At 43.3% G+C, this 9045-nt stretch overlaps 1 long non-coding RNA gene across 1 annotated transcript; it reads right to left on the bottom strand.

Annotated features, from left to right (window-relative positions):
- Positions 1 to 3054: 3054 nt before the first annotated feature.
- Positions 3055 to 8397, bottom strand: LOC144367702 (uncharacterized). Its single transcript, XR_013427227.1, has 2 exons — positions 8176 to 8397; positions 3055 to 7198 (listed from the first exon to the last, which is right to left on the bottom strand). It is a non-coding gene; the product is annotated as an uncharacterized LOC144367702 (long non-coding RNA).
- Positions 8398 to 9045: the final 648 nt, after the last annotated feature.

The raw sequence follows: 9045 nt of genomic DNA, 5'->3' as shown, positions 1-9045 counted from the left end.
GGCCACCAGCTGTGTGCTGTGGGGTCCAGGAATTCAGTCAGCTGTACGGACTAGGTCACCCTCTGTGTGAGCTGGGGTGCCAGCCGGTTGTGTGGACCTGCATGCCATTGTGTGCTTTGGGGTGCCTGCCAGGTGGTGTGGGGTTGGGGGCCAGGTGTGTAGATTGAACTATCTGCCAGAGGTGCCTACTGGGTCTATCCGTGTGGGATGGAATGCCAACCAACTGTGTGGACCTGAGGAGTGCCAGCTGTGAGAAGGGGTAGTGCTAGCGTGAGACCCGAGCACGTCTCAGCTGATCACTTTCCACATGTGCTTCTGTTTACGGCATTAGCAATCTTCAGTAAATCAAGGTCACTGAATCAAATCGACTTTACCCAGTGACTTTTATGGCAGAATTCAAGATCTGCTTCTCTAATAGGAAAAAAAAAAAAGAATATGCCCTTAAGAATAATAACCCATCATTAGAGCACCCAGATCTTCCAGAATCAGATTTTCAAGGGAAAGAATGACTTTTTATGTTAAGAGGTTTATTTGTTCGACCAAAATTTGTTGAATGCCAATGATGTGGGCAGACATTGTATGAATAATCTCACTTGAAACAGGTGACCAGGGGTCAAGAGAAAATACTGGAGTTATTTTCCTATTTGTCTCCTTCTACTAGTGAGGATTCTGTGGCGGAGGCCAGAAGGGATGGAGAAGGCTTGACTTCGTCCTTTTCTTCTCATGGGGAACAGCCTTCCCCAGGAATCTAGAGTGGCACAGCCAGCAGAGATGACTCCATTCAGGCCCATGAAGGACCTCCATAGTGGTGGCAACCTCAGACCTGAGCTGGGGGCACGGAGGGACAAGGGCTGTGATCACAGCCCAGGAGACCTGACAGCTCTGCAAAGGGAGGTGATTCCTGACTCACCCAGTTGACCAGCTTGATGGTTTTCACTCTCTTCTCTATCATCCTTTCCTCTTTTCAGCTCTATCCCAGAATGACTCTGTGCTCACTGGGGGAAGTGCTTTTGATGGTTATTTAAAAAAAAAAAAACCACACTAAATAAACTAATGTTACCTCTTAAAGACATTGGAAAGATATATATATACACACATACACACACATACAGTGGTCCCCTTTTCTAAAGGGGTTACATTCTAAGACATTCCACAGAAGTCCAAAACCGCGGGTAGTATGCACTATGCGTATATCATGTTTTCCTGTACCTAATACCTCCTCCAGTCATTTATAAGTCAGGCACAGTAAGAGATTAACAATAACAACTAATAATAAAATAGAACAATTATAACAATACACTGTAATGAAAGTTATGTGAATGTGCTCACTCTCTTCCTCTCTCTCAAAACATCTTATCCTACGGTACTGTATTTTTGGACCATGGTTGGCTATGGGTAACTAAATCCACAAAGTAGAGTAAAGATGGAGGAGGAGGAGGAGTGTGAATAGTCCATTCTTGTTATTCAAGGAATTTATGTTCTACACATGCTAAAAACAATGAGTTAGTGAACTGTTTGTTCCTAGAGGAAATACAGGGTGAGGTTCCTGTGAGCCTATGGTCACGTGTTTCTGTCACCTGATCAGTACGTAACCTTGTATGAAGTGTTTCTTTGTAAAGACACTGTCTTTAATGTATATGGTTGATTAATATTGAACTCACAGTACTGTAATTCACACCTGAGTGAAGCTTACTGAACGCAGGTATTTTCTCTGTGGGGGCACATCATGGTCTAGGTGCACCAGACGGTATTTTAGTACATGCTTGGGGGTCACTTTAAAGAGTGAAATCATCAACAAAAACCCCACAAAAATGCCACCCCCCCCAAAAAACCCCAACAACCCTGAATGGACTATAAAGAGGACACCTGTTTACAGTATGAAACAGGAAGCAGAGGGTCATCTGTGGGAAAACCTGTGCATTGGCCACTGGAGTTCTTTCCTCCTCTGCTTGTGGCCACCGATGACTGTGAAGGCACGTGGATGTCGACCTTGGAGTTACACATACATTTTAGTAAGTGGTGAATCATGAGGACCCACTATGTGTTTTCTTGTAAGTAGACCTTTGTGTATGTGCACACCTACACACCTAGGCCAGGAGCTCAACCTGGAAACGTTTTAGAAGGGACCGGGTGCTTCGGAGAAGGGCCCTGTGCGGAGGGGTTCCTCTGAGACTGCCCCCACCCTGGGGTTCTTTACGCATCTCTACGTGACTCAGGGTGGGGGAGGCTTGGAGGTGAGTTGTTCAGTTGTTTGGGATGAACTCTGGGAAGACTTAACAACCCAACAGGCCACAGGAACCTAAGTAGGGTCTAGGGTGAATGGAGCATTCCTAGAGGGGAATAATTATAAAGGCTCTGGACCTTGGGATGGAAGGTCCTGGGGATGGCAGGTCAGAGCTGACTCTTCAACAACCCTGGCACGGTGTGCTGTGAGCTGGGGGGCAACATCCTGTCACCCACCGAGACCCTCGTGTTGGACACCTGAGAGGCACCCTCACTGCCCTTTCCCTTAATCTTGGTGACTCTGCCACTTTTCTCTCTCTTTAACCTGGCCCCTGGTCATTCTCTGGTCCATCTTGAACCCAAGGTGACCAGAACTGCCACCCGGCTATGGCCCAAGAGTTCTCAGGGCTACACATCAGGTCCTAGGGCAGGGGTGGGCAGAAGGGTGGAGGGAAGATAATCTTTGGTTGATATTTTTTTCCTGTCCTTATCCGGGTGTAACAATCAATGGTCTGTCACTGTCTCGCCTATTTCTCGCCTAGTAAGAAAGCATGTTGCTGCTGCTGTTGCTAAAACTGATAAAGATACCTGACATTTAATAAAATATATATATATATTTTTTAGTTGTAGATGGACACAATATCTTTATTTATTTATTTTTATGTGGTGCTGAGGATCGAACCCAGTGCCTCACACATGCGAGGTAGGCACCCTTCCACTGAGTATAGCCCCAACCTCAATACCTGACAATTTTAAGTGCCCATGTAGGTCAGGCAATGGGCCACAAGTTTCACTTTTTATTTATTTTTTTTCTAAAGAGAGAGAGAGAGAGAGAATTTTTAAAAAATATTTATTTTTAGTTTTCGGCGGACACAACATCTTTGTTTGTATGTGGTGCTGAGGATCGAACCCGGGCCACAGGCATGCCAGGTGAGCACACTACCACTTGAGCCACATCCTCATTCATTTCACTTTTAAATGAAAATTTTATCAGGATAACACCTATGCTTCATTTCCCCCCAAACATTTTAATTTTGAATTAAAAAAAAAATGACAGAAAAGTTGAAACAGAAATACAATGAACATCTATGGACTCCCTTTTCTTGATTCACCAGTTAGCATTTTACCACATTTGCTTTATTTTCTCATCTGCGGCTGTATCTATCTACTGATGAATGATTTAAAAGCATATTACGGACATTGTGTCACTTCACCCCTAAATACTTCATCATGTATCCACTCAAAGGCATTCCCTCACGTAACTACAGCATCATTACCATAACTGAGAAATTTAACATTAAATCGGTGCCATCATCTAATAGAGTCCATATTTAAATTTCATGCACTTAATTTAAAAGAATAAATATTTATATAAGGCTTTGAGGGGAAGGCAGCATTCTTCTCTTTTCCCCCAAGGCAACCATTTCCCACTCTTTTAGCTGTTTCTTCCAGTTATTAACTCTATATTTCTAAATATCATGCTTCTTCTATAGTTTTTAAAAAAAATTCTTATCATTTATTAACTTGATTCTGTATAAGAAGACCATATAGCTGCCTTCTCCCCCACAAACACATCCTCCCCCTATGCTCCCAATAGGATGATATCATTTTTTTGGTAATCATCAGTATTCAGTATTTACAGTATTATGATTTTGTTATTTTCAGGTTGACTTACATAGCACATCAGGATTTTATTTCCTTTATTGTATAATGGTGTCATGTTATAATTACCATGATTTTGTGACTTTACTTGGTTTTCTAGGTAGCTATCACTATTTCATCCCCGAGCTCTCTGGCAGAATTATAATTTTCTTTTAAATATGTTGGCATGCATTGAATTATGTACTGGGTTAATTCATTTCTTGGCTCTCCTGCTCTAACCTGGTCTGCCACTAATCTGTCACCCTGGACCTTCAGCATCAATTTGGGAATTCTCTCTGACTGCCTACTGAATTCAGTTCCTTGTTTCCTGGATCTTGAGCATCCTCTTTGTTGATTTACTCTCTCACTGTGGTGGGGAACATCCTTCAGTAGCTTTTGGAGTAAGGATTTACAGAAGGCAATGACTTTGAGGTCCTGTCTGTGTGAGATGGTATCCATTATATCTTCACACTTGATTAACGGTTTGGCTGAATCACAGAGTGGAAATCACTCCCCACACCTGCCATCTCAGGATTTTGACAGTGTTTTCCTATTTCTACTTTTCCGTGTTGAGGTTGAGAAGTCTAGTGCCCTTCTATTTCCTGCTTTTGGAATATGCGTGAGTGGAATACCCATTGTTCTACTAACTAGTGACATTTTCAATCTAGAAACTCAAGTGTGGATTTATTGCTTAAATAATTTTCCCCTCTCGATTTCTCTTTTTTTGGGAACTTCTGCCATCAAAAAATTGCCTCTTCTTGCTGGTATTATAATTTCACTATATTTTCTGTCATTTCCCATATCTTTGAAGTTGGGTGCTTTTCTTTGGCAATTCTGTTTTTTTTTTACAGCCATTCTTTTGAATTGTTATTTCTGTTATATTGATTTCAATGTTCAAGAGTTTTCTTTCATATTTCTTCTTTAATAATTATACTTGTTTAAGCATACATATGTCATATGCCTGTGAGGATGTTAGTTACAGGATTGTTTTCTTCTGTTTCTTTGGACTTTTCTTTTTTCTGTTTGCTTACTTTAGTCTTTCTTTTCATGATAGAGTGGTTCCTCAAACATGTCTGGTGGCTCTTGAGTGCCCTTTATCTTAAAAGGGAGGCACTGAAATGTTCAGTGCAAGCTCTGTGTGCACAGGTTTATGGAGCGCTGAATTCCTCTAGGATTATGGGGCAAGACCAAGCTGCTCAAGTGGGAGATCATATTAGTCAGATTTTTGTTGCCATGCCCAAAACACCTGTCATAAGCAACTTAGAGAAAGGCTTTATTTTGATTCCTGGTTTTGGAGGTTTCAGTCCATGGTTGCCTCCGAGGTGGAGACATGGCTAAGGGCATGCATGGAAAAGGAAAGCTTCGTAGCTCATAGCAGCTGGGAAGCAGAGAAGGGGAGACTAGAAGCAAGAAGTATTCTCTAGAGCACGCCTCCAGTGATCCACTTCCTTCAACTAGGTCCCACCTCCATAGCTTCCACTGCCTCCCCGTAGTTCAATCATCCATCAATGGTTTAATCCACTTATGAGGTCAGAGCCCACAGGATCCAATCACTTCCCAAAGCCCCAACTCTGAACATTTCTTCTTTGTGGACCAAGCCTTTACACATGAATCTTTGAGAGCACTTTCTATCCAAACCATACCAGAACCCACAAATGCTAGTATGTTAAAGTCTCCTCTTGCATTGGTGATTATCATCCTGTCCAGGCCTCTGGCTAGTTATACTCTGTTCTCCCTACTCTTTACCCTGCCCAAGTATACAGGCTTCCCTGCAGCCATACCGCTACTCCTGGATGACTACCAGAAATGAGCAGGTACAGACATCTGTGTGAGTGTTGGCCCAGAATACCTTTTCTCACTCCCTTGCTTACCTAATAGGGCTCTGCTGCATCCCCATCTTTTTTGTCTAATTCCTGGCTCCTCATCTGAGGACAGAGGTAGCCTTTCCCTGTTGTCAACCCTCAGACCTCCCGGTGGCCCTCTATGGGCATCTCACTCTGCAATCTCATGATTTTCTGCTTGTTTGTCACCCCACTAACCCCAGTACATTTTTCTTGCTCTATTATCTGGTCCTGGTCTGGAAGTTCCTTTAGCACAGGTGACACTTCAGCATCTTGGGGTAATATGGAAATATGAGAGACACTCTATCTTAGTCTATTCTCTATTGCTTTAACAAAATACCTGAGACTGGGTAATTTATAAAGAACAGAAGTCTTTTTCGCTTATGGTTCTGGAATCTGGGAAATCCAAGGGCATGGTGCCCACTCCTGCTCGGCGTGTGCTAAGGGCCTACATGCTGCATCGTAACACAGTGGAGGACAATACATGGAGAAGCAGAGCAGGTATGCTCAGGTCTCTCTTCTTATAAAGCCACCAGTCTCACCATGGGGACTCCACCTTGACAACTTTATCTAATTCCAACGATTTCCCAAAGTCCTGATTTCCAAATACCATCTACATATACATTTGGGGATTAAGTTTCAACGTGAGTTCTTGACAAGACATGAAAACCATGGTACTGTAGTTCCCAGAAACCAAGATTGTTTTATGGATGTGCTACCATCACGGGCCTCTAAACCCAGTTCGCATGGCTACAACTTCTTCCACTCGACACATTTCTAGACTCACCTCCGGATGGCAGGCAGACACACCCATGCCACCAATTCTGTACCCTACCCTAAAACTAGGATGATCTTAGTATCTGAAGAAACAGGAGGAAAGTGCCCTGCAGGGGTCTTTGGACCTCTCTGAAGACATGTGTCTGTGGAGGTGCCAGTTGATCTGCGTGGAAGGCCTGACTGAGTTGAATTTTTCCAGTCTTTACACTGACGCCCAATTCTGTATACACCATCCACAGATCAGGAAAATGTCAACATCACATGAATACACAGTAACAAGGGCAGGGGTGGCCATTGCATTTCATCTCCAGTGCGACTCCACCAGAGAGCTGGTGCTTGCCCCGAGTGCTTGTTAAGGATCTGGAGGCCTCAACCAGGTTCAGTATGAAAGAGTCCTGTGATCAATTAGTGATGTCTGCCATGGGCAGTTATTCACAGCCCAGAACCAGGGGAAAGATGAAAGTAGAATATTCTAAGATAGTGTTTCCCAAACTTGGCTGATGATAAGAATTACCTGGAGGTACTTGTTAAAAATAGATTTCAGAGTCTTCACCAGGAGATGTAGATTGAAGCTGTCTGGAGTCTGTTCTTAGCAAACACCCCTGGGACTGCTGCCAGGAGGGTCTGGAAACACGTTCTAAAGGAGGGCTTGTTTCCAGGACTCCCTACTTAACAGAGGAGGAAATGCAGGAAGATGGAGCAACAGGACCTCAGTGCTAGGGAAAGAAAGAGGGGAATGGTTAACCCAGGCAGACAGCACTCCAGGCCCTCTCACGGATCCTTAAGTCCTAAACAAAGTTCCTTGGTCTTATTTGGTGCTGATGACCCAAGAATAAGCAAATTGCCACGTTTAGAAATGCACATCTTACTCCCCTAACTTCCGTGTGTCTATACCCAGATCCTCTTACTTCTGTCACCTCTAGTTTGACATGATCTAGAGATGCCCCAGAGCGATGGTAGTTACAACCATATGGAGAATTTGCAAAGAACTGTGATTGCCACACAGGAAAGCCAGAGTCTAGGAAGGGATGGGATTTCCTCTGTGTGACAAAAATGTCTTCAGGGGACCTCTCAAGTCTGTCACAGGAGGAACTCCCTGAACATTGAACTGTTTAGACCAATATTAATAAGTTCTATCTCACTATTGGAGGACCAATTCCTGAAACCCAGTCCCTTATCCTAATAAAACAAGAGATACGGGCATAACTAAGGTAGACCAGCAGCCCCTTCTCCACCATTCGCTGTCAGCAGTGTGTGCTTATGCTTAGGTCAGGAGAAGCTGGGTTTTGGATTCATAGTTGATGAAAAATCCATGCTTATAGCAAGTAACCAAAACAGATAGCTAACATTTATTGAGCACTCACTCTACACCACAGACTATTTTAAGCATTTTATGTGTTAATTTACTTATCCTCTCTATACCCCTTGAGGAAGGCACAATTGTTTTTTTCTATTTCATAGCTATGAAACTGAGGCATGGGAATCATAGGTAATGTGCTCAAGATCACATACCTAATATGCACCTATGTTAGTCATCTATTGCTGCATGAGAAATTACCCCCCAATTTATCTCTGCCTTTGTAGGCCAGACATCTAGATGTGATGGAATTGAGGCAAGGTTTCTTAGGTGGTTGTAATCAAGGTGTCAGCTGGGATTGCAGTTATCTCAAGGCTCACCTGGTAGAGGACCCACCTGGGCTCATTCCTGAGGATGTTGGCAGGATTCAGTTCCTTGATGGTGGTTGGACTCTCAGTTTCTTGCTCTGTGGGCCTTTGCACAGGGCAGCTCCCAACACAGTTATTGACTTCCATTGGTGTGAGCAAGGGAAACAGCAAAAAAAAAAAAAAAAAAAGGGTGGGCAAGATGGCTGCTAGGATCTTTCCGCAACTCAGTCTTGGAAGTGGCTCCGTCACGGTCGCCATCTTTTCTTCCTCAGAATCAAGTCCTCAGGTCCAACCCACACTCAAGGGGAATGAATACCAGATGGCTGGAATCACTGGTGACTGTTTTTAGAAGCTTCCTACGATAGTGGCAAAGATCTAACACTAAGCCATCTCACAAGATGCAAGAGAATGACAAATGTAGAATTCAGGAAAAATGTCAATTCCCTCTGAGGTGAGGAAGGAGACGGGATAGGGGAGGACCACACTGGTGGTGCAACAATACTGGGTGAGTATTCACAATAAGTGGGTGTTCACTTTTTAATCATGCTGTCTAGTTCCCATGTAGGCTACATGCATTCTTTCACCTGCAGCACACGTTGTATGCTAATTTTAAAGTAATTTACCTGTTTCAGTATGGAAAGTGATGAGCAAACACAAACTCCAAAGAATCAAGAATTGTGATGTTTGAGTTGATGTATGCAATAGGGAGAGCGTGTTTTAAAAATTAGACTTTAGTGTTTAGAGCAGTTTGAGGTTTACAGAAGTCATGGAAAGTACCAGGGTTCAGGCATATCCTTGTGCCACCCACTTGCTCTGGTTATCCACATCTTGTATTAGCATGACACATATGTTACAATTGATGAGTCAGGGTTTACACATTTTTATTAACTAAAGCCCG

This window comes from Ictidomys tridecemlineatus, chromosome 11 (assembly GCF_052094955.1).
Source record: "Ictidomys tridecemlineatus isolate mIctTri1 chromosome 11, mIctTri1.hap1, whole genome shotgun sequence".
In the NCBI taxonomy this organism is placed as follows: domain Eukaryota; kingdom Metazoa; phylum Chordata; class Mammalia; order Rodentia; family Sciuridae; genus Ictidomys; species Ictidomys tridecemlineatus.
Note: the sequence above shows the minus strand (reverse complement) of the source record. Positions and strands in the feature narration are given on the sequence as shown.